General features: G+C 37.8%; 1 protein-coding gene across 3 annotated transcripts in view; it reads left to right on the top strand.

Annotated features, from left to right (window-relative positions):
• The window catches only part of LOC119255682 (disks large homolog 2), an 811,058-nt gene that overhangs the window by 127,018 nt on the left and 656,878 nt on the right, over positions 1-27,162 (top strand). The window lies entirely within an intron of this gene.

The raw sequence follows: 27,162 nt of genomic DNA, 5'->3' as shown, positions 1-27,162 counted from the left end.
ATGGAAAAGACAGAAATGTCCAATGAACATGTGAAGTAATGTCTCCCCTATATTTCTCATTATCAGTGGTAGCCATACATTTATACACATCATGAAACATTCTAATTTATGTGATAATAATATTACAATCCTTAGAGCTACCATTATGATGCAATTTTTAAAAAGTGATAGATTTTAAAACCACCCCCATAGAGAAACATAACAACCCTGTAAATTTCTTAAAACATGTTAGTAGGATCTTGGCAAGGTTTTGACTATTTAGGGAAATTCTGTATTACACAGTCTATTATATAAAAGATACATATAGAAAGAGAAGACAGAGACATAGAATTAAAGATATCTCTCAAAACATTAAGAGAAATGCCAAAGACCACCTAGAGAAAATGACCAAAAGGCATTCATCAAAAAGAAAAAGGTCAAACACATGAACACTTGGCAATATATAATGAAAGTAACATGACTAAGCAGTTTTTATCTACTAAGCTGGCAAAAATTTAAAATAAACCTTTATATTCATTATTGTTGGGCTTCCCCGGTGGCGCAGCGGTTGAGCGCTGGGTTGCGAAGCTGCCCGCGGCCTCTGCCGTGCGGGTTCGATCCCCGGCTTCTCCCCGGCCACCGGAGGAGGGTCCCACATGGTGCGCAGACCTCTCCTGCCACCCGCTGCTCCCCTCAGCAGTGTTCTTCGGTCCTTCTGCCTGCTCTGCTCCCCGCTCTGGCTCTGGTGAATTCTCTCACCCTCCCATGCTTCTGACTGTACCCAGTGCTTGTATAAACAAACAAACAAACAAATAAATATATAAATAAAACATGCCTCTATTAAAAAAAAAATTTAAAAAAAAAGTATAATATATTCATTATTGTTTAGTCAGCATGGATATTGGTGCAATACACCCAGGGAAATACTGGCATCTGTAGGGAAAGAAGAAATGGTGCCATTTGCAGAAAATGGAAGTACTCTGGGAGATTATGAAAAGTGAAATGGGTTAGAAACATACAGACATATGTTGCATGATTTTGCCTGTATCGTCAATATAAGGAAAGTAAGCAGATAAGTGGACAAAACAAAATAAACTAGTGGAAGTTGAAAACTGAAATGAGGTAGGGGGTGGGAGCTAGGGCATATAATGGATGGTGGTAGGTGTTTCATTTTGTTGTTTTTTGTTGTGTTAGTTTTTCACTTTGAAAAATAAAAATTAATTTAAAAATAGAAATATGGATCAAAAGCCTTATAATAATCATACTTTTTGAACCAGAAATTGTTCTTGGAGAAATATAAAATTTTACAGGAAATATTAAAATTAGTATTGTTTATCCTTCTGGAGACTGAAAAAGACAAGTGTTTAATTGTACAGTACTATATGTCCATGGATTAGAAAATTATATTAAGTTATATTGTAATTAGATTTCAGAAAAATATTTCATTACAAAGATAGAAGGACTAACTAGATTAGATGATTAAATTTAAAAATCAAGGTTTAAATGGTATTTAAAATATAGTCCAGTATGCACAAATAAAACTATGCATGTATAAAAAATTCATAAATTTATATGTAAAGACAGGAAAAACACCAAAATATTAACAGTGGTTGGTAACTCTCATTAAGACTTTTTTGGTAACTTTTAGTTTCTTCTTATTGTTCATATTTCTTTCCTAAACCTCCCATAATAAACATGTAATATGCTTATAATAAGAAATAAAAAAACAAGTATTTTTCTTGAACTATTATTTGAGTTGAATTTAGACCTAGACCTAAACTTAAATTTATATTTCTTCTTAAGTTTACGCATTATTCACTTTCCCTGAGTTTCTCGCTTTTGGCCTAATTTTTATTACTTTTGAGTTATTCTGAAAGGAGATTTACATTGAAAGTTAAGTGACAGATACTTTCTTGAAAACTTCCATTATGAACTTTAATAACACTTTAATAGCTTGCTAAGTGCAGAAAAGTGGAGCTTATGAAAAATTAGTCCAAGTGAGAGAAAAATAACACTTTTTTCTTTCTAAATCACTTCTTTTCTTTTCAGAACTGTCTATATAACTTGTGGAACATAGTACAAAATAAAATACAAATTTGAGGCCCTTCTTCAAACATTAGTTAAGAGTTAAAAAAATGGCCACAGCAGAATATTGAACCAAGAGCAGGCCTTTGTAAAGTCAGGACTTTTTGACTGCCCAGATCTCCCAGCGATTCCAGCCCTTCTCAGCTCATGCACCTGACACACACATCCATCTTAAAATATAACCCCATTCAGTTATCCTGGTTTAAGAGGTCAAAAAATAATTGCAAGCTTGTATTAGTTTGACGTACAACATTGAGTGGTGGTCTGACAGCTGTGGCTTCTGGTCTAGGTTCTGACATACTTCATGTTCTGTCATATCATCTCACATCTCTCATATACTGCCCTAGGTTTCCTGGTTATAGGTGGTGCTTAAATGTTGCCATATCCATCTGCACCCCTGTGTCCCCCTATAAAAAAACTATATCAAGCATCATCTACTCTGAACACCACCTTCTCTCTGTCTTTATCATTTATTCCGATATGTTTACTCCAAAAGTTCTATAACTTTATTAGTAATCATTAATTTATTTTTTAAAAAAGAATTATTTATTTATGCATACAAGAACTGGGGTACAGGTCAGAGGTGCGGAGGGTAAGAGGATTCACCAGAAACAGAGTGGGAAACAGAACAGGTGGATTGAATGAAATACACTGCTGTGGCCAGCAGCAGGTATGACAGGAGAGGTCTGCTGCATCATGTGGGTAGCTTCCTGGCCTGCCAGGGATTGAACCTGTGCTGCAGTGGCTGCAAATAGCTTCAGAGTGCTAAGACTTAACCCCTTGCACCACCAGGCAGGCATCCATTAAATTTCATCCTATCCCTCCAGTTTCCATATTTTTTTATGCCCTCACTTTCCTCCAAATCTAGCATATTTTCCCTGGCCCATGACTCTAATTATCCTTTTCATACTCAGTCTCTGTCTCTGTCTCTCTCTCTCAATGTCAATTTTTCTCACTCTTCTTCGTGGATAAAATTAATACAGATATGTAATATCTTAAGAAAATGTTGCTTGGCCTTATGTTCCCATTCTATCATAGCTTTGTCAAAAATATAGGAAATTGTCTGTTTCCATTAACTCCACTTTATTACTTTCTCTTCTTATTTTAACCTATTTCAAGTTCCCATCCCAACATTAGCCTAAAACTTTCCTTATCAAAACCATGACAGTTCCATCTTGCTAAATCTAAACATTAGTTCTTGCTCCTCACTTCTCTCACAGTATTTGATGCAGCTGTCACTGACTCATTCCTCAAAGATGTGAATTGCTTGGATCTCCCAGTACAAAACACTCTCCTGTTTACTCACCACTTCACTGGCATCCTTTCCAGTCCCCTTGCTTGCTTTTTCACTAAATCTGGGAGGATAGAAACCCAGTTCACCTAGAAGAGTATCTCAAATCTCAATCTCTCCTCATTTTGTAGGTGATCTCAGCCAGGCCATGCTTTTAAATGCCATCTGTCAACCAGTGATTCCAAATCTGAAGTCATGAGCTCTCTCTCCACTCCAAATGTGTGTAGTCACTAACTATCCAGTTGTCATCTCTGCTGAATATCAAGGTCTCCTAAACTTTGTATAATCCTAACAGAATTCCTGATTTCCCCGTGTTCCCTGTCCTCAGGATCAAAGCTGAAACATTAAACATCTCAACTAATTGCTTCTATCACTTCCTTTCTCAGGCCAAAATCATCAGTTAGGCATCTTGCTTAATTATTCTTTTTGCCTTGGCATTCAGATCAAAGCCTACTGGTAATACAATAAAATTGTATTTCAAGCTCAACCATGTCTTACCACCTGCTATGCTGACTTCTTGTCCAAATTTACATTATCTCATGCCTGAACGATTCTAGCAGTTTGCAATTTTCCCACTCTTTTCCCCCAATTAAAAACACTCATCTACAAAATATAAATCATATTGCACCTTTGTTCTTAGAACTCTTACAGATAATTTCACTCATTAGCATCACTTACAAGGTCATATACAATCTATCCCTGCTTCTCCCTCCAACATGTGCCCTCATCGCTAGCTCCAGTCACACTTTCTTGTCATTCCTCAAAAGACAAAGACAAAAACAAAAATTAAAATAAAATGTTCCCACCTTTAGACTTTTATACATATATAATATCTGCCTGGAAACTCCCCACCTCAGATTTTTATACGACTTCTCTTTCCATCATTTAAATATCTGCTCAAATGTCAACTCCTCAGGAAACACTCCTCGGTCTGCCCCATTTAAGTCAGTAACAACCTCCATCATGCTTTTTTTTTTCCCTTTCCATGACCTTATTATTTTAATTCCATTTACCAATGTCCAAAATTTGTATTATTTACTGATTGTTTATTTTGCTAACATCTCTCAGTCTCCCTAAATATATGCTATGCGCAAATGTATGGTCACTACTATGTTCAATACACCTAGAAGAGTAGCTGAAATGTCTGCATATTTGTCATACTAACACATTATGTCTTTGCTCTCCCTGCAAGTGGAGTGAAGTAAAAGTCTGGATTTGAACTCTGGCTCTCTCACTGGCCCAGTTACTTTGAGCTGAATTCTTAATGTCTCTGTGCTTGAGTTTCCTCATCTCAAAATGAGACTAAATTATTTCTAATTAAATCCTAGGGTCCTTATGATGATTACATGAGTTAGTATGAAAGTCTAGAGCAGTGTGTACACAGTTGTTCTTAATATTTCCTTCATGTTAACATGGTAGTGCTCATCAGTGCTATTTATCAGGATCATTAGGGAATCATTAAAAATAAGCTTTCTGTTCTCAATGGATAAGTTACATTTATCTAACAAAATTTCTTTCATACCACTTTTTTTCTCTTTTTTGTCAATTGTTTTGTTAGAAGTCAGATACCCAATGATGAAGTTATGCTCCTTGTTATATTTGTTTATAGTTTATAGCTTTCCTATACTTAATGCATATAACATTTAATTTAGTAATATGGTAATCACATTTAGCAACACCAACATGGTATTGCTAACTCCATTTTACTATTAGGATTATGTGGCTCAGAAATTCTATCACTTGTTAAAAATTACAGTTTAAGGGCCTCCCCTGGTGGCGCAGGTGGTTGAGTGCCACGCTGTGGAGCTGTCCGAAGCCTCTGCAGAGAGGGTTCGATCCCTGCTGGCCAGGGAGGGTCCCACATGGCGCGGCAGACCTCTCCTGTCTCACCTGCTGCTCCCCTCAGCAGTGTATTTCGTCAGCCTACCTGTTCTGTTCCCCACTCTGGTGAATCCTCTCACCCTCCTGTGCATCTGGTCTGTACCCCGGTTCTTATATAAATAAATCTTAAAAAAAAATTACAGTCTAAGTAAGGAATGGAGCTAGAGTTCAACCTAACAGACTCTCAAATATATGCCATTTCCACTGAATTAGACTGCCTTAAAAAATATGCTCATATATTTTCTCCCAAGAAGTTTTCTTTGCGTGTGTGTGCATGCATAGAAGAACTGGGGTGTAGGCCAGAGGTGTGGGGCATGGGTGAGAGTATTCACCAGAGACAGAATGGGGAACAGAACAGGCAGGTTTACTGAAATCCACTACTAAGGGGAGCAGCGGGTGAGACAGGAGAGGTCTGCTGTGCCACATGTGTGTTAGCTCCCTTGCTGGAGATCAAACTCAGGCCGCACCAGTGATAGCACTGAGACAACCCCGTAGGGGCCCCCCAAGAAGTTTTTCTTGATAACCCCTCTTGGACAAGATGCCCTTTCTTCATAAATTAACATAAGCAGAAAACTTCTCACACTGATTGATGAATACAATTTTTCTTTTTCACTGACCTGTGAATTATTTCATGGAAGGAATTTTTTATAGTGTATTCATATCATCACAATGACATAAAAAGAAAACGGAAAGCTATTGGGCAGTTTCAGGACATGTTGATGATTACAGTGAGCAGTATTATGCAAATGCATCAGCCACTGGCCACACTCAGTGAATCCTACCAATGCCTTATACATATTTATTTGTTGAGCATTTACTGCACACCAGACACAGACCTTATGTAGGGTAAGGTAAAAGTATCAGGCTTTTCTGCCCTCCCGCCATTAGGATAGATGACGGAACCCTGCGGTCCTGAATGCATGCCTGATGGCGGGCACCTGGAGTGGGGTGTGGGCATAGGTAGATGGGATTCACCTGGCTGAGACTGGGCTTTTAAGGGCGGTGTCACGGGGACATCAACAGAAGCCGAGAGAAGAAGAAACATAGAAGCAGAAGGAGAACCACGAGAGAGCAGAGCAGCAGAGACCACCAAAGAACGGGAGAGCCCAGATAGAGTGAAGACTTGCTGGGGGCTAGGGGGCCTGCCCCAGCACCCCTGCCTGCCGTGTGCCTGGTAAATCCCAATAAAAGCCTAAAAAGCCACTGAGGGCTCTAGGACTCTCTTCTCCTTTACCCCATCTGCTGGATCAGAAAACCTGCTCTGTATCATCCTGCCCTTGTACCTTGCTTCATAGTATTTATACAGCATGGGAGAGAACACAGATAATTAAATAAGTGGAAACAAAAAGAATAGAGTGCTATGAATAACAGAATGGAGTTCTCCCCTGAAACATTATATCAGAGCTGGTTTATGAAAGATAGAGGAAGCCAGCTAGGAGGATGTAAAAGAAAGCCTCTCAGGCAAGGAACCTGAGGTGCAAATGTTGAAGGTTAATTAAAAAGTAACTTGTGCAAGGACTTGTGTGTAGTTCAGATTGACTGCACCTCAAGGTATAAGGTAGGACTCAGAGAGAAACATGGTGGGAGACACAGAAAGGATGAAGAACATAGATGGACTGAATAATATATTGAGGGTTCTAAATTTTATCCTGAATGCAATGAGAACATGTAAAGAATTTCAAGCAGAACAATGAAATAATTTTGTTTTTAAAAATAATCATTTTAGCTGCACTATTGGCTACACATTTCATAGAATTCAGGAGACAAGGCAAGAATGTCATTGTAGGGGCAGGACTGGACACTGAGCAGGTTTTCTGATCCCATGCAGACCGGGTGAAGGAGGAGTTCTGGAGCCCTCAGGGGTTTTTGCAGGTCTTTTATTGGGGTTCACCAGGCATATGGCAGGCAGGGGTGCTGGGGGGCCAGGAGGCTGGCAGGTCTCCCAGCCCCCAGCAGGTCTTCATTCTGGGCTCTCCAGCCTTCTCTCAGCTTCTGCTGCTGCTTTTTTTTGTCTTCTCTTTCAGCTTCTGCTGGCGTCCCCGTGATGCTGCCCTTAAAAGCCCCATCTCAGCCCAGGTGAATCCCATCTACATCTGCCCACACCCTACTCCAGGTGCCCGCCATCAGGCATGCATTCAGGACCACAAGGATCCATCATCTATCCTGATGGCGGGAGGGCAGAAAAGCCTGACATTTTTCCTTACCCTACAGTCATTTACCCTACAGTCATTTAATGGCTAATTCTGTCAAAGGTGATGGAGGAGGGGGGGCATTCAAAATGTGCTAAGACTGTTAGAAGGACAAATTCTAATGTTTTGTGGGATGGGAAAATGCCAAAGAGAGTCGGAGAAGTCAAGGATGCCTGGGCTCTCATCCAACAAATCCTTTCATTAAAACCAGCTGAGCCTCTCAAAAACGGATACCTGTGATACGTCAGGTCTTTCTGATACCCAGGTTGGTTTACCATTAATAAGGTAGCTGAGCATAGTGTCCATGCCTTTGAGTAATTTATCCATTATCCATGGGCATCTATTAATAGGTTATATATACCCAGTGTGATTTATATCATGATAAACTAGTTGACCTGACATGAATAATAGATCATTTATGCCTTCATAACCCTTACCAGCATGTAAGACTACAATTTAGCAGAGATGTTGAAGTGGCTATCTGACTATCTGCTATCACTTTTCCCTGCCTCAAGACTTACAAAAACAAACAAAAAATAAAAATAAATAACAAAGGAACATTTGGAGTGCTTTCCTGACAACTGCAGAATATTTGGCCATAAAATAGTACTTGAATGTTCTGTCTGGCAAGTCAGGGATAGTCCTTTCTTTTGCAATTAAAAATATAATCAAATGTCTGAGCCATCTTTCCAAATATGTCATTTATTTTTGTCACTTATTTTTAAACAGATGTAAAAATATAATTTAGTAGGGTATAGAAAAGTGAATGATGCATTCGAATGCATTGCACCCTGAAAATCCCAAAAATGAATCAAGTTTAGGGTAATGGAAATTTTGCAAACATTATTTATGAACTACCAGGTGAGAAGTGACCCATTAAAATTGTCTACTGGTAGATTCTCTATGTCCATCTAGGTGTCAAATCAACAGAAAGACATTTGATGTCTGAGTTACTTAGGCCCAATGTGTTCACTTCCCATTTTTCATTTTTTATCAAAGAAAGCTATATTCAAATGGAGTGAAGAATTTATTATTTAAAACAAATAGTCTTTACGTTTCTAAATGCCTAATTTTTTTTTCTGAGTCTCTTTATTTTTTTTCAATTAATAGTAACAGGAATAAAAGGTCAAAATTATGATATTTGATGAGATTTCAGTTTCTATGGCATGGTCTTATTCTAGTTTAGTAAAATAATTTTTGATAATGGGTAAGTTTCTTGTACTAAAAATTATGTGTATGTCCAGCAATAAGTATTGTAAGGTAATGTAAAGTATAAGGCTTTTCTGCCCTCCCGCCATTAGGATTAATGATGGATCCTTGCGGTCCTGAATGCATGCCTGATGGCGGCACCTGTAGTAGGGTGTGGGTATGCGTAAGTAGGTACACCTGGGCTGAGAGACTGAGCTTATAAGGACGGTATCATAGGGACGCCAGCAGAACGAATGGAAGAGAAGAACCACTAAAGCAGCAGAGAACCCAGACAGAGTGAAGACTTGCTGGGGACTGGGAGCCTGGCAGCCTCCTGGCCCCCCAGCACCCTGCCTGCCGTGTACCTGGTAATCCCAATAAAAGCCTGCAAAAACCACTGAGGGCTCCAGGACTCCTCCTTACCCCCTCTGCACCGATCATAGAAAACCTGCTGTGGCCCCTTCTGCTGCTACAAGTATATACTGTAGGTATATTTGAAATATATATATATATACACACGTACACATATATTTAAGTATGTAGCTACCACTTAAACATATTTAGTTATCAGTGAATATATGTGTTTAATACATGTGAATTTTGATCTGAGTTTTATTGACTTGGCAGAAGATATTGCAAGAGTAGCGGTAGGATGGGACTGAGCAGAATATCTATGACCCGAGCAGACGGGGTAAAGGAGCGAGTGAGTCCTAGGAGCCCTCAGTGGCTTTTTCAAGCTTTTACTGGGATTTTACCAGGTACACAGCAGGCAGGGGGAGGGGTCCCGGGAGGCAAGGAGGTTGGCAGCCCTTCCAGCCCCCAGTAAGTCTTCCCTCTTTCTGGGTTCTCCGGCGCTCTCTCGTGGCCTTGCTTCTCTCTTCCAGTTGTTCTCGTTTGTTCTCTTTCCCATGCTTCTCTTTCATTCTGCTCTGCTGGAATCCCTGTGATGTCGCCCTTATAAGCCCAGCCCCAGCCCAGGTGTACCCACTTACGTATGCCCACACCCCACTCCAGGTGCCTGCCATCAGGCATGCATGCAGGACCGCAGATCCATTATCAATCCTAATGGTGGGAGGGCAGAAAGGCCTGATACTTGTTACCTTACCCTACACAAGTTTCATGGTACAAAAGTAGGTTTATATAGACCTTATTTTGAACCCAAACTCAAAACTTATTTTGAATCCAAGGTCAGCTACTTCCTATGTTGCCGTAAGTTACTTATTAGGCTTCAGTTGTCTCCATAATGAATGGGATACTAATACCTGGCATAGAAATGGTTTGAAAAATAAAAATAATATATGTAAAATGAATAAATGAGTTCTTTGAATATCCTCGATGCTCAGTATTATTAATTAGAAAGTGTATTACATGTGCACACTTGCACACACACGCCGATAAGCACACACATTTGTCTCGGTCCCACTTTTTTGTTGTTTTAAGATGTTACTTGGTATAACTTCAGGCTCATTCTAGGACCAGGTCAAGTGACAAATACATACTTAGGTTCTTTTTTGTGTTTGTGTCTGTGTGTATGGGATTGCATTTGTGGTAAACAGTAAGTTTATTAAGTGAGCTCCAAAAGTATATGTGCCCAATTATCAATATATTTTTAAAATATGTTAAGTATGTAAAAGGAGTCTTCCCTTGAAGTCTGCTTCCTCTAGAATAACCAATGCCATTTGTAGCTCTACCTTTTCTTCTTTGTTAGTTCACAAGAATTTTGTTCCAGGTTAGACAAACAGTTACAGTATGTTATGTTTTCAATAGCTTGAAACTACAATATTTGTTTCATATACACGGATAACGTTTTAAAATATTTTATTCTGATGATTCCCCACTTCAATCTTTATAAATGATAGAGTGACCGACTATTGTTTTATGTATGTATTAAACTGACTTCAGTAGCATCCTCCTTGTTTGGAGGAACTGCTCCTCCCCCGATCCTACCATGTGGTTCAGGAGCAGTCTGCAGCATAGTAACTAGGGTCAACAGTTGACTGGTCTAGAGCGACTCGTTGGAATTTTACTGATGAGCTAGTAAACATAATACTGATTCCTGAGGCCTGCTCTAGCCCAAATTAATCAGAACCTGGGGGTATGAACATGGGAAATCTTTACTTTTAAAATTTCTTAGTGATTTGATACAGTTTAGAGGCTACCTCCTTGGCCAAAATGAGTCCATAAGTGTGCCTTAGGATTTTTCACACTGGAGTAGGAGGGATGGCAATGGGAGGTGCAGCCTTCCAGTTGGGTGGTAAAGCTGTGAGAGAGAGTCCGAAGATTGGCTGTCCTGTGGATTTCCTACAGGGATAGTAAGTTCATCTGAGAAAATGTGGTTTCCTGTAGAGAGTCACAGATAGGAGAGGACAGAGGGGGATGGAGGGAGAAAGAGGGAAGGAAGGCAGGAAGGAAGGAGAGAGTGAGTGAGCAAGAGAGAGAGGGACAGTGAGAAATGCTGGCCACATCCTATTTCTGTGTTATTATTGAGCCTTCCGTTAAAATGTTAATCAGACAAAGTCATATTCCATATCTGTAACTTGCCAACAAGTGAACTTAGCCAAATGTATCTTGGCATTGTATTAGCTCTTCCTGTGCTGAAATTGTTGAGTAGGTCAGGTCCTGGGCTCCTGTTGCCAAGGCCTAGTCTCAAAAAAAGCCTTTGCCTAGCTTCAATTCTTTATATATATATATATATATATATATATATATATAAAGAGAAATGGTTAAAGCTATAGATTTTGTTACTTGCTTAGATTCTGTATATATTTATATATATTATATATAATTAAATGCATATAATTTTATTTTACACACTTTTAAATCATTTTTCATTTTTGCACAAAGTATGCATTTTCATCTTGGTTATAGGCCCCATACAATTCCCTCCCTCCTTGTTTTGATCCTATTGCCTCCTCCCCCCCACACCCACATGTGTGTCTCTGGTTTATAGTTGCTTGTTGATTCTGATTTTTACTTTATTACAATTAGGTTTTTTCCTGGTCCCTTTTTGCAATTTTCTTCAATTCTTTATCTTTTCTAAATTCTAAGCGTGTCTCTTACCACTGAGGTGAAGTCAAAGAGCAAGCTCTCCAGTAGAATAATGTTGGCAGGTTGTAATAAACCTTAATACTCCAAGCTTACACATACCCTCTCCTTTAAAGTAGCCCATTACTGTGTTCGAACTCCAGAAATAAAAAGAAAAGCAATAAAAACAAGTGACAAGCAAAGAGAATGGTTACTGACAGGTCTATGAATTTAGGTCTCTGCTGTCTAGTAGTGGTTTCTCATTTGGGAGTCAGTAAGCTTCATACATGTAGAAAGTGCTCTGCAGTGTTAACTATTGGACTTGGATGTCAGAAATATATGGATTATTAGAAATATAGTTTATAGACATTGAAAGGAGGATCGTTAATCTAACTTTTTTTTTTTTTAGCTATAAGTGTGAAAGTCTCAGGATTGAGGAGCACCTCATAAATATACCTCACAGGGCTGAATTAGATGAATTGGCACAAAATGCAGTTAGCTGAAATTCAGCCGCTGACTCCAGCCTTCTCCATTTTTCTTTATAAGCTGCCAGCTGACTGATCGCCTTTCTTTTACCTCACAAACCCCCGTCACCAGAGTATTAACAAGTTCTCTCTTTTGGGTCATTAATAAAAGCCTTAGTGCCCTCACATCACCTGAACTGGCAAATATATTTTTTTCTGTGAACCACTTATTTTACTACTACCTCCACATTTCTTTCTTTGCCATGGTCCTTGATTATTAGAAGCACACCTATTTGTACTGATGCCAGTGCCATGGTACTTCTAAAACTAATAGCATCTAAACAAAATCTACAAAGGAAAGAGTTGCACAGAAGTGACAAAACTGTACTGTTCCCAAGTTAGGTTTATTAGTCAGAGTAGCTCTTTTCTATGATTTGTATCAATGAGGTATGAGTGGATAAGGAGGCTTTGTGAGGAAAGTTCTAACTCAGTGTTGCCTTGGCTGTCAGGGATGGGATAGACACAGTGCATCCTAAAACTACTGAAAAGCAAAGATCCTTGGAGCAATACAGGAAGGGCCCCCACAAACCCATCTGAGTAACTAAACACTAGATCTTGAGAAATGGTTAAAGCTATGGATTTTGTTCCTTGCAACTAAATAAATCTCAACTGATGTAGCTATATTTTTCTGTACCTCAGCTTTCAAGGGAGTACAAATGCATCCTATCCTTCTTAGTGATTTTCTTTTTATCACCTTAACCATCTTCAGAATCCCCCCACTGTTCTAGGGCCTTACACAGCGACAAAACAACCTATACATAATATAGTCACCTTTTTTGTCAAAGCAACTACTGCACCATCCACTGTCCCATTGCAATGTAGCGGACATTTGTTGGTTATCTGCCCTTTTATTTTAATACCTTCCACTTGTCTAATCATGCTCAGATTTTAGTTCAGGTGTCTAACTTCTCTCACCTAACCCATGTATTTTGAGGAAGCTGAGGTGACTCTGAAGTTCAATGTGGGTCTTTTTTGATTGAGGTCAATTATACCTCTGGTGTCCATCAGCAGTGGGGATGTAACCTAATCCAGTGCAATCAGAGTGATTTCCATGACTTTTAGTTAGGATATTCAGAAAGAATCCCATGCTCATCCATGGATATGAAGTGAGGAATCCTGGGGTTCAGATAGCATCTCGGAGCCATCTATGATGACCTGAATGAAGTAGCATTTTAAATGGCTGAGTAGAGAAAGGGGATAAAGAACAATCTTGGTATGTCAGATCAGATCTAACGCACTACTTTTGAATTTTTATTGCAGTAAGCAATTAATCCCCTTTATTGTGTTACCAGTTTGATATGGTACTTTTGTTTCTTACAACTAAACAAGCCCAACATGACACAGGAAGTCATGAGACTCTTAGAAAATGGCTCAGGCCCCCTCATCTTAGGCATGCCCCAAAGCATTCATCTCAGCAAGTTACTCTCTCTCACTCTTGATACAGTTCAAGGAGCTCTGTCCCCACCTCACCCTTCATTTTAGAAGCCTCACTTTTATTCTCTCTTTTGCCAACTCTCCTCTGCTGTCTCCTCTGTGTTTTCATTTCCCCTCCTCAAGAAACCCTAACTTTCTCTAAGGGCTTCACTTTCTGGAAATAAATGTGGAAATGTCTTTATAGGCTACTGCTGATGGCATCTCTGCCACACCTTACCTCCCTTCTACAATTATCACCTTTAATATACAGAAAGGAAAATAAAAATATAGGGAGAAGAACCAAAAATGCCAATACCTCAAAATAGAGATGTATAGTAGAAAAACTGAAAGTTAGTTCAAATGTTTGAGAAATGGTAAGAACTACTGGGTTTAAAAACTTGTATTTTATACATTTAGATTGATGAACATGATGCATTTTTAAATTTTCACATCTATTCTTTGAAAATGGGGAATGAATATATATGAAACTATTTATATCAAAATGTCTATAATGTTATGAGTTTTAAAGTTTAAAATGTTTTGTTAAAATAGACTCAGCATAAATTAAATAATTCACATTTAATTTTTGAGAATAATGTCATCTTTCATTTAAGTTTAGCTGGGCACTGTTGATCCTAAGATTGCTGTTCACTACCTGAGCATTTTTGTCTGACAAGTTCTTACTGAAAGTTTAGCTCATACGTTACCAACTTTGAAAAGCTTTGTCCGATTCCCACAGCCACCGTTAATCCATCCTCTTCATCATCACAGAACTTTCTTATTGGCATCTGCATTCACATTGTATGACCTTTTATATATTAAAAGATGGGAACCATGTTTTATTTTCCTTATCTCCCTAGTACTTCACACAAGGCACATGCTCAATGTTTAAAGGGGTATTCTACAAAGACACTGTGTTAGTTAACAAGAGTTACTCAAAGTTTCAGTGGCTTCACAGATGAGATGTTAACATCTTGTTACTTTATAGTAATTCAAGAACAGAAGTAGGCTGAGCAAGTTTTCTTGATTTTTCTGCATTTGTGAAGCACAAACTGGATTTTGCAATTTGCTCCTGGAGATAACACCGGATCCTTTACTCAAATTTCATTGACTAAAACAAGTCATCATATTCCTGTCTATAGTTATGAAGGTTGTGAGTTAGAAATATTTGGGAACTAACAAAGTGACAAACACCAGGTCAAGTATATGGGTCCTAGATTATAACAGTGGGTTCAGCACTGTCCTATTCTTAGAATCAGTGAACTGTGATTAGGAAACTAAATTTCCCAAAGGAATTTTAGTTTTATACAAGGTCATAAAACAATTGTAAGTGTCCTCTTTCTGCCCTAATATATTTCTTCTTCAAAAGTTAGCCACTCACAAAAAATTTCATATTCTAATAAAAAAGAAACTACTGGTACCTTAACATCCAAATCTGTAAACTAAAATGTAAAAGTAGATTTATCTCATTTCAACATGATCAGCATTTAAACAATTCCTGTGCAGTGACACTAGTAGAATCACTAAAAGAAGCATTTGGTCTTTCCACAAGTTTCACTGGATAAAGGTTAGTTTTTACTGATAGTAGCATGTCTATGTGTGCACATACATTTTATGTACATTTTACATTACATTCTATACTAAACATACATATTTTTCATGTTTGTATGTCTATAGATGACAGATGCTGATAGATGGTAGGTAGGTAGGTAGGTAGGTAAGTAGTTGATAGAAAATTTTCTTTGTAAGCTAAGATCAATTCTCAGTGTTCTTTCTAGTGCTGATTGCAATAACTGCTGTAACAGTAAGTTTATCTATATAATATTTTGTAATTTGAATCTTGTATGTGAGTGGTTATCTCAGACCCGACAGTAAGTCCATTATATAAATTGGAGAGTTTCTGTCTTATAAATAAGGAACTATAGTAACACACACACACACACATAAGACATTTATCCAAGGTAAATAATCTAGCGCATGGCTGAGCTGGTTAATCTATCTTCAACCACAACATGGTGCCACCAGTAAACATGGAAAATCTAGAAAAGTCTTTGAAGTATAATACTTATTCTGTGGCCAGTCATAATATATTCAGATTTTCTTTGAATTTCTTTGTTCTTCTATTGATACAGAGTTATTCTTTTGTTTAGTTGATATAGGTATGTTGATACATTTCAGGTTTTAATATTATCACCTTATTTTTAGCATTCCATCCTCCAAATTACCTTGTGAAATGGAATACTGCTTTTCATTTTGGTAATGAGGAAGCAAAGGCTCAGAAAATGTTTACATGGGTCACCTAAGGTCACTTAATATAGAGCAGAGGCCAGTCTAAAACTTACATCTTTAACTTCCAGCCTTGCTTCTCTATGTCTTGCCATTTTGATTTTGGTTTATTTCTTTGAATATTTGAATATTAGACAAATTCAAATAATCACTCTTTTCAGGCAAAGCAAACTGAAAAAAATCAAAAATCAAAATCAAAAATCAAAAATCAAAAAATGATTTACCAAACCAATATAAAAACAAAAGGTAGCTTTCACCAAATTAGATGTTAAAATACCCAAATCATTTAAACTTGCTTTTCTTAAAGCAAATATCACCCATGTTTAGGTTCATGAAAAGCATATTTGTGCACCAAGTTTTTATCTTGTACTTACAAACAGAGAGAATCTTTTTTTTTTTTTTTAAGATTTATTCATTTATACACGCACTGGGTACAGTCAGAAGCGCGGGAGAGTGAGAGAATTCACCAGAGCCAGAGCGGAGAGCAGAACAGGCAGACTGACAAAGTGCACTGCTGAGGGGAGCAGCGGATGGCAGGAGAGGTCTGAGCGCTATGTGGGACCCTCGCTGGCCGGCCGGGATCGAACCCGTGCTGCAGAGGCTGCGGGCAGCTTTGCAGTGCAGCTCTCAACCGCTTCACCACCAGGGAGGCCCCATAGAGAATCTTTTAACCTATTAAGTTTTGAACATTGCTGTTAGAAATATATTTCAAGCAATGATATCAATTCTCAAAATTTCTACCAAGCTACTTTTAGTAATATAGCAAAATATTTGACATGTGGACTTTATTGCCACTTCACCTGAGATCAGATTGTTGTTTTAGGGTGAATTGTTGGTGCTTTGATGGTAGGTGTGATGTAGTTACATACATCTGAAGAGGTGTGAACCTTTACCCATAATTCATATGCAGTGTTGAACACATTACTTCAACTTTAAAAAAAGGGATTTTTTAAAAAGTAAATATAAATGTGGCTTTTACCCTTCCCAGCATTACAAATGTGACTAGTTCACTTAATTTGTTTCTCAGTGAACTCATCTGTAAATGATACTTCCCTTGTAGGATTGTTGTAAAGACAGAATGAGTTTATAAAGTATTCAAAACAGTCCTGGGCCCTAAAAATGCATACAAATGTTAACAAGTGTTATTCTTACTGTTCTTGCTCACCTCATGTCATAATCCTTGAGTTATTTAAAGAGAAATTGATATTCATTTCTTTCATGAGACTTCTGTACAGAATCACTGCCACGCCCTCATTCCTTTAATGACACCCCCCCCCCAGCATGTAATCTTCGTATGGAAGGGCTCCTGATTATTACTTTTCCTCCTAAAATGTCTCTTATTCTCCAGTGAGGTGCCTGGAATTCGTGGTCGTTCATTCACCCGATTGTTTGCTCATAGCAAGAGTAGATAATTAATCAGGCAGTCTGGGAGGCAGACGGTCAGTGCTTCAGGGAGCTCTGTGATTGTGTCCACCAAGTTTGTCATCTTTTTGTTCTACATGCCTATTTTGTGACGTAGGTCTGAAGATAAAAACAAAAAAGTTCTCTCATACTCACTTTGTTATGGTAAATGAAAACTGAGACTCTTGCATCGCCCACATTTTAAAGTGAATATTTCTTAGTCTGTGGCATGTTTCTCTTGTGTCACCATTCAGTGATAAAACATACAAGTGACAGGATATTTTGTGAAGGCTATTTGTTGCAGCTTAAAAACTGAACCCATTCCAGTGTTATTTAACTACTTCTCTTCTAGCAGGTAACTTTAGGGACAGAGGCTGTCTTTAGCCTCAACAGTTTTGACAGAAATTACAGCACAAGGTTTTCAGTGCAGTCACCACATTTGACAGTGCCTGCAGAATGCTTTTAGAAGGCCTGACCAATTCCTTTGTTAGCATTCTCAGACCAATTCTTTCGTTAGCCCTGCTGTTGGAAAGCAGTCTACTGTTCCCAGAAAACCTGTGCCTCATTCAGAGTGAACTTGGTAATTCTAAATAAGAGGCAGACATTTTCAAATATTTGGAAAAATACTCTGGAAACTGGAAATATGTGATAAATGCATTTATTGTAGTACCTGCTACATTCCTCCTTGCAACAACTCTCTGTGGTAATTATAATATCTTACAAACGGAGGCATTGACTGATGGAATAAAGAGCACAAGGTTGTGCAGGTAGAAAGTGGGAGAGCAGAGATCTGAACTGAGACTGGTTCAAATCAAAAATTTCACAAGAACCACTTACACTGTAGTTACACTGTAGTTTCAGTGTCTCACTTTCTGTGCACTGTGGAGATTGACTGGGTTGCTTCACACAACATTGTGATTTTCTCTTTGGAAAGCTCAGCATTTGAACAGCTGATATGAGGATTCTAGACTCTGGTTTCCAAAGGGATGTTTCTCAACATGAACATGGATTCTGCACTTGTGCTTGGTGGGGAAGGAAGAGTAATGACATTCAAGGAAGGCGACACCAACTGTGAAATCAGCTACCCTTTAAATCTCAGGGTTATTGCATTAACTTTATCCTTTAGAACGCTGTGTATCGTTCCTGAAATACTTAGAAGGAAATTGAATATTAACCCAGTTCGCATTCATAAAGCACAATTTATAGCCACATGCAGACTGAACCATATGGTGGAAGCATTCTTTCTTTTTTTCAGGTTATTTTAATTTGGGTGCTCCACATACAACAGTCTTTTAACTGACGTGTCTTATGTGATCAAAATAATAAAACATCTGTTGATAATAACTTTGAGAACAAATTGGTACTTCCCGAGCTTGCTTGAGCCATAAAATTCTGTATTTGAAGCACACAAGATGTGGAAATAGCATTTTGAAGTACACATGTTTGCACAGACACACACAAACACTGAATTTGGTCATGTTACCTCAAGAAAATCATGCCCTCCCGGATTGCTGAAACCTCATTCACAGAAAACTCAGTTTCAGTGTGAATATGTGGGACTGCTTTGTTATTTTTAATGGCAGAAATATGGTTGGGAGTTCCAAAAAGTCTACAAAAAGATTAAATGACCATGCTTAGGCAGTTTCATAGGAAGCATGTCAAGCCACATAGTTTCAAACCCTCAGGAGAAAGTTGAGCCTTCTGAACATTTATAAGCCACAGTGAATTGCCAGGCCCAAATCACCACAGAATTGTTTGGCTGTCTGTTAAGTTGCCACAGCCTGAACAGTTGCAGCCAAAGACAGAGTCTATATCAGAAAATCTGTGATTCTCATCACAAGCTATCCCCCTACGTGCTTTAGGACCACAATCTGGTTAGAAGGAGGTTTTGGAGGATTTTGCTGTGTTTTTATTTCTGTTGTGCCCCCTCCCTTGAGTCCTGTCATTTGACGTGAGTTTCCCTTAGGCATACCAGAATCCTTCATAGAAATTCCAAGAAAAAGGCAGTAAAAAATTTCTACCTCCTGCTGTGGATTAGTGGAGTAAGTGCAGTAGAGGTGTCAGCTCACAGCAATTTTGAATCTACTATTTTTATTGGGCTTGAATGGAAGGACACTAAGTTTTAACAAACGTTACCCACTCCACTTGCCGCTTGGGGCCTCCAGAGAATTTTCCTTTTACTTTGATAGTAAACACAACCTAACTTTTAGTCAACTTCAAAGTTCCTGATCTAGTGTTTTCTGTCATAAGTTAGCTGCAGATCTATGTTCTAACCAATTACCTCATGTCCATTCTTATGCTTCATGAACTTGCTGTTAAAATTTTCCCCATTGTCCTTTCCAAGTCTAACCAATTCATATCCTTCACTTCTTTAGAAAATTGTTCCTTCATTGAACAGAAAAATCTTTAACATGTCATTTTAACATAGATGTGGTAAGAGTGGCAATAAATGCTAAATATTTGAGATGTCCTGTTGAGGCTCCATAATCTTATTTAAGATATACAACAGACACACAGTTTGATTTTGAAAATAGGAAACTCTCATTTGAAAATAGGAAAACTGAAAGATTATGGTATTTCAGTAACTTAGATTTAAAATCACATTTCTATTAAAAGGTGGAGGCAGAATTCAGTCCCAACTATTTTGAATACATTTGTCCAAATCCTGTTTTCTGCTATAAATGTGTATGTGTTATTAAAATCCTCATACAGATGAAGAAACTAAGACTAGACAGTAAACAAACTGATCCAGTGCATAGGGATTGTATTTAAAAAAGCTGGGAACAGAGAAAAATGATATAAATCTGTATCTCTAGAGTGTTCTTTCTTCTCTAGTATTTTTACCCGGAATTCACAATCTATTTAAATAATCTTGACTACCCGTATATAATCAGTCATTGAGTCATTTCCACCTCTTTATTCCTTCTCAGATGCAATTTCCCTACTTCAGGCAAACATCATCTCTTACTAGAATTGCAGCAGCCTTCTAAGTAGTCTTTGTATTCAGTCTTGTTTCCTTTGCATTAGCTAGGAAATATTTTTTTTTTTAAAAAAGATTTATTTATACAAGCACTGGGTACAGTTAGAAGCACGGGAGAGCGAGAGAACTCACCAGAGCCAGAGTGGGGAACAGAACAGGCAGAATGACGGAATACATTGCTGAGGGGAGCAGCAGGCGGCAGGAGAGTCTGCGCACCATGTGGGACCCTCGCTGGCGTCAGGGGATCGAACCCGCGCTGCAGAGGCTGCAGGAAGCTTGCAGCCCAGCGCTCAACCGCTGTGCCACCAGGGGAGACCCATAGTGTGATCATTCTTAAGACTAATCCTGACTGTGACCCTCATTACTTCCCTTTGACTTTTGGTTAAGTCTAACCTTTTTAGCTTAGTACCACGGCCTTACATATTCTACCTCTAGCTTGAACCTCAGCTCAACCCTTCTCATTACCTTCTTGCATCTGTACTGCTACTGTGTGGCATGGTTTGGAATTCCCCAGACTCATAGGACTCTCTTTTTCATACCTCTTCTTTTCTGTGAATACTCTCTTCTGTGCCCTGCACCCTTTGTCTAATTAATGTCTGTTCAAACTTTGTGTACGGACTTAGGCATTATCTGCTTCTAGAAGCCTTCTTTGACATAACCATTAACTCCTGAGTACCTTTCTCCTCCCCCATTGACCATTTAAAGGTCCTCTGTCAAGATTTATAGGCCTCTTTCTGATTTTATGAGTTAGCTTCCCTTGGTAGTTGCTCAAAATAATATTAACAGCCCCAATTTTCTTGTCCTTCAAAAAAGAGAGCACATATTTGATTAAAGAGAAAAAATAGACTGTCCTACTTGCCATTTTTGTGATGAGTGTATAGCCACTCATAAGTGCAAAATGTCCATCCTATGACAATATCTACCTAGAGTGCAATCAGATGTCAATTCTCCTGGTTTAGCAACATCCACTCATTGAGATAGCCAATAACTATTTATTGATCAGCTACTATTTGTTCTGTACTGTTTTAGACTTAGAGCATGCAACAGTATACCAAATAAACAAAACATCTCCATCCTTGGAGAGCTTATGTTCTAGTGGAGGATACATTAAATAAACGAAATGAGTAAAATGAATAATGTATAAGATAGCGATAGTGCTATAGAGAAAAACAGAGTGGACTTATATTAAGTCTGCACAGTTGCCAAAACACATAAACACCACTTAGTGTTTCCCCTGAAATGGGTCTTGTCTTTCAATTGGTTAAAATCTTTCATCCCCTGGCTAGTAATGGGTGACTGCTATGATAACTACCCCTTTTTGGACTGGACCTCATGCATCTTCAGAAAAATGCAAGCATGGAATTAGAAGGTGTTGCCCTTGCAGAAACATAAGGAATATTCCAAAAATATATCAGGGGTACAGACTTACAACAGTCCCAATCTCAGATTAATTGAGTTACTTTACACTCACACAACAAAGGAGATGCTTTCAGACAAAACTGCATGTAATAGAACTCAGTTTATCTTGGCACATCAGCCTTCGCATAATTGGTGTTTGGAACCAGACCTATTTCATGGACGATAGGGAATGGGGGTGGACTAGGTCTAAAAGCACTGTGTGTGTGTGCCCTGGTTCAGGCTCAAACAGCAAGAAGCAGGTCTCTGAATATTAATATACTTCTGAACTTGGGTCAAGCCTGAAATAAGATTCTGACTAGTGGCATACTTATCCTCTAGGTCTCCATAGTTTCCTAGGTTGTCAGACCAACCCCCATTGAGATCACCTCTGTTCTGTGAAACTAGGGAAATAGTCACAGAAAGTAAACTGTGGAGGTGTGAAATTTTAATTGCTATAGGAATCTCTGTTCCTTCTTCCTCAGAAAGATTCTTTCTACCTATTGCCATATTTGGGTCAGAAACTCTTCTTAAATGGTATAATAGTACCTAGATAATTATCACATATACTATGGTTATTTATTTCCTAGTCAGTCACCCTGTCCCAGCACTCTGCTAAATCAGATTTCCTGGAGGATCATATTCTCCATTGTTATATTCTAAGAATCTAGGCACCAAACATAGTAAGAAATTAATAAAGAATAGAAAATGGATTTCTATCAAAGTAGGGAATTCATATCATAGAATTAGAAAATATTGATGCTGAAAAAGGTAGACAGTTAATTCAACACTAGAATTTGATTTTAATACATGAGAAAAATGTGTTATAGATTTGTAAGAAGTTATCTAGCGTCAACATAGGAATCTCGTATTTGGATAAAACATAAAATCTATATAATTCTTGCTCTGGAAGGACATTTCTGATTACAGTATATACTAATAAAACACACAATCTTTTGAGCAATCAAAATATTTGATTTGATTTTGCTGTAAGATAATTTAAAAATAAAAAGTAAATTATACCAGTTTAGGTATATTTTTCAGTAGAGTATTTTTCATATGTGGTTTGGATCCAACTTCAATCTAAAATAGAAAGCTTCCTGTCTGGTTATCTGTCACAGCATACCAACCTCAACATATGTGTTTGTTTTCTTTTTGAAACTTTTCAATATATTTTCAATGACCTTTAGTCAAGGGAAATAATCTTCTAACCTGATTTTTGTAAATATAACTCTCCTTTAAAGATTTTTTTGCTTGTTTATTCCTGATAATTTTGATTTCTTTTTATTATTTCCTGTTTAAAACTCAGAGAGACTTTAATGTCTTGAAAATTCAATATTTAAAATTGCTCATTGTTCAGCTGAAATACTGTTTCATCCATCTTTTGCCTAGCAACTTCTAGTCATACTTCAGGTCAATGTTAAACTATTACTTCCTCAGAGAGACCTTAAAATCTAAACTAGTCAGCCCCTACAATAATTATTTCCCAGATTTTATTTGTATTTTTCTGTTTCTCTTTTTAACATTTCATCTACCTTTAGATATTAATATCTATGAAAGTAGATACCATGTTGTTTGTTTAATCAGACTACATAAAATCTGTCATATTGTCCTGCACATCATAGGTTCTTTTAAAATTAAAGATATATTGAAAGAAAACATTTGATAAGTACTGAGTAATGGAAATGCTTTCAATTTTTTATGCACCATTATTTTTGGTGTTCACATTTATAAACAGTGTGTATAATCAGGAATCGTTGCCAGCTGTGAGTGAGAAATTACAGAAGGGAATCAAGTAATTCTATCATGCTTCCTGTGTTTTGTTCTAAGCACCTTCCCATCGCTACCCCTTCATATGGCAGATTCCTGCGAGCACAAACTCATAGCCACTAAATATTAGAAATCTTGGTAACACCTTGGTGAATCTGCTCTATCTCGGTCATCTCATATGAAATCAACATTTAAAAAATAAACACTTAAAACAGGCTGTGCAGATGCTACACTTTTGATAATAAAACCTCTAGACATTTAACTAATAGCCTGGGCCAAAGCTAAAGTCAGTACAGAAGCAAGTTTGATAGGCAAACTTGGATTAAATTGTTTGGTGTCCAAGAAAAGATGATATCAGGTCCCCAGTTCTTATAGTAACTTATAGTGAATAAATAGTTTCTATTTTATGGGATCTATGTGCATGTGTGTAGGTATACATATGTGTTTGGGCTCACTCACAGAAACACACACCCCCCCCCCTCTACTCGAAGGGCTCAGATATATTTTGTAAGACCCAGTGGCATATTTATCCTTAGAACATTGGGACTTTTAATTATCTAAGCTGATTCATCTTTGTCTTCACACGTTTCTCTTTTCTGCTTCTCAGCTCTGAACATTTTTCAGTATATCTTTGTATCCACAGTTGTCCCCTTCTCTCTATGTGGGGATTTCACTGTGTGCTATCACAAGAATATTGTGGTTTTTGTTTTAAAGATGTTTTTACATAATTTTTCATAGAACTGGGTGTAGGCAAGAGGTGTGGGGGTGAGAGGAATCACCAGAGACAGAGTGAGGAACAGAACAAGCAGATTTTTTTGAAATACACTGTTAGGAGGAGCAGCAGGCAAGATAGGAGAGGTCTGATGCTCCATGTGTGGGTAAGTTCCCTGACTGGGGCTCCAACTCAGGCCATGTCAGTTTTAGTGCTGAAACTTAAACCACAGGCCCCCAGGAAGGCCTCATGAATATGTGTTTTGTGTATTTTTTTTTTTTTTTTGTAATTAGTAAAGCTAGGGAACAGTTCCCAAGCTAAAACTTTGTGAAATTACTAGGTACTTAGTATAGAATTAAATTTTATATTACTGCTTTCTATTAGTACATGGAAAAATATTAAAACTTGAATATAGCAGTAATATATTACTGTATGTTAATAATACTATAAAAGTTCCAAACTGGGGATGAAGAAAGAACAATTTTCTGGAAAAATAGTCAGTTGCTTTTTCTGAGAAATTCACAGGCTACTCACTTTTAAGAATTTCCTTTGGGGACAGTGCAGAGGGATGCAGGGAGAATATATAAAACTCACATTTAAGGATCTGTGATCACAAAGTATAGCTATAATTCTATGTAAACCTTAGGGTTACGGTTGAGATTACTCCACCCGTTTTTCTCTAGAAGTATATGGAAAGACTATAAATATGTGCACGATGAATGAATTTACAAGTCCATATTTTACCTTCCAAGGAAAGTGACTACAAACTTGTCCTACATTATGCCTTCTACCTACCGTGGCTGCTCTGAAGCAGAAGGGCAGGCTGTCTCTCATTATACACTATGTCTTTGGAATATATCATTCAACGGTGAATTTGTATGCAGCATTCAGTTTGGGGAAGTATTGAAATTTGGAGGACATTTGGACAGTTTACTTTATAATTGAAATTGGAAAATTCAGATCATAACTTAAGGTCTCCCAGGTACCTGCTGACTATCTCTTAAAGCCAAAGGAGCTTAGGAAAATGACTTCGTTCTTTGGGTCTCTAGCTCCTACTCTGTATATATAAAGAGGTTTAGTTAGATAACCTCTTAGTCTTTCTCAGATTTAAAAGTTTTCTTCCAGTCTTGAGGTACTAAGCCTCTTTTATTACATCTAAATACTTTCTCTTCAGTCTATCTGAAAAGAAAATATCTGTAAGAGAAAACATGTTCAGGTTCTTAAAATACTTTTTCCCTGACCCAGTTGGTGTGCTGTTTCACTTCATTTTCATTTCCAGCAAGTGAAAGACTTCAGTTGGGTTCAGGGTTACTCAGATTGCTTTTTAAAATACTAATTGAAATTTTAGACATCTCTAGCAGAATATGCACCCTAGAAAGTGAATTATTTTATAAAATGCATTTTGACCTCTGAAGTTAGGGCAAGTAGTTTTAAAAACCACACAATTGTTCAACTTAAACTGCTGTTGCTTATGCTTCTACCCCTTATGTTTCCTGGTTTACCATCTGCACAACCTCAGTGGACTATGTCAGCCAAGTGGGTATCGCCCTACACATGCCTGATTAATCCAGTTTGGTCAAATATGCTTATCTCATGATGCAACTAAGTGGGGGGGGGGAATTTGAATATATTAGAGTCAATTACAATGCAAACTAACAAAATTAAGAGACAAACTGGTTGAGAAAAAGAAAACACTTATATTTATATAGTCGTAAATGTTAGCACATATCTAGCAGGAAGAACTATTTTTGGTTACAAGTGAGTCCCTAAATGGTAAAGAATACATTTGAAATCTGTAATAGTGAATGTATAGCCTGAGTGTGCAATATAGAATTGAATATAAAATCAATAATGTAAACTATCTTGTCTCTAAAAAGCAGAAAATTAACAAGAAAATTTTTCTAGTAAAATCTACATTGGCAGCCCTTAGCACTATAAAGCAGGCCAGATTTTTATAAGCAGACATAGACATCGCTATCTAGACAGATTTTTAAGCATGTTTGATAATTGAATTTGGAAAATTCAGATCATAGCTTAAGGGCTCCAGATACCTGCTGACACTCTCATAAAGCCAAAGGAGCTTAGGAAAATCACTTCATTCTTTGTGCCTCTATCTCCTATTTAAGTAGACCAGTAGGCCCAAACTTTTAGGGCTTTCTCCTACCTATTTAGTTCTCTATTCCCATCAAATGACTTACAGATCATTCACATCACACATAGTTATTTAAATACCTCTGTGTGCTGGCATGTTACATCATGGGGAAATAACAGTGCATAATCAAGATTTTCTTAAGTCCATAAAACATTCCAAAGGGAGGACACCTGAAGTATAAACTCAGACAAGTTTTATAGTACCTTAGAAATTGTGGAGTTGTTATAGGTTGATATGTGCCCCCCTAAAGAAGATAGTGAAATCTAAATCCTCAGTTCCTGTGAATGTGATCCAATTTGAAAAAAGGGTCTTTGTTGATGATCATGTTATGATGAGGTCACTGGGATGGGCCTAATCCAATATGACTGGTTTCCTCATAAACAGGGGAATTCAGGCGTACAGAAAGAACACTGTGTGAAGATGTAAGCAGAGATAGAAACAATGTATTTATAAGCCAAAGAATGCTAAAAATTTCTGGCAAACTACCAAAAGCTAGGAAAGAGGCATAGAACAGATTCTCCCTCACAATTCTCACAAATAATCAACCTTGCCAACATCTTGATCTCAAACTTCTAGTCTTCTGAAATGTGAAGGAATACATTTCTATTAAGTTATCCAATTTGTCGTGCTTTGTTATTGCAGCCTAGAAAACTAATGCAGGGTTATGGACAAAAATTAACTAGGACAGGGCGATAGGCAGTGTCAGGAGTTGGAATTTTAAGTAATATAGCCAGGCCTCACTAAAAAGATGACATTTGAGCATCATCAAATAATCAGAGGGAATAACAAGAACAAAATGACAGGGAGAAATGAGGTGGGCATGTTCTAATAACAGCCAAGTTGTCAGAGTGACAGAACAAGATGGGAGATGGTAAGAAATGAGATCAGAGGG

This window comes from Talpa occidentalis, unplaced genomic scaffold (assembly GCF_014898055.3).
Source record: "Talpa occidentalis isolate TD23 unplaced genomic scaffold, MPIMG_talOcc4v2.1 talOcc4.3, whole genome shotgun sequence".
In the NCBI taxonomy this organism is placed as follows: domain Eukaryota; kingdom Metazoa; phylum Chordata; class Mammalia; order Eulipotyphla; family Talpidae; genus Talpa; species Talpa occidentalis.
This window is presented reverse-complemented; position numbering and strand designations above follow the sequence as displayed.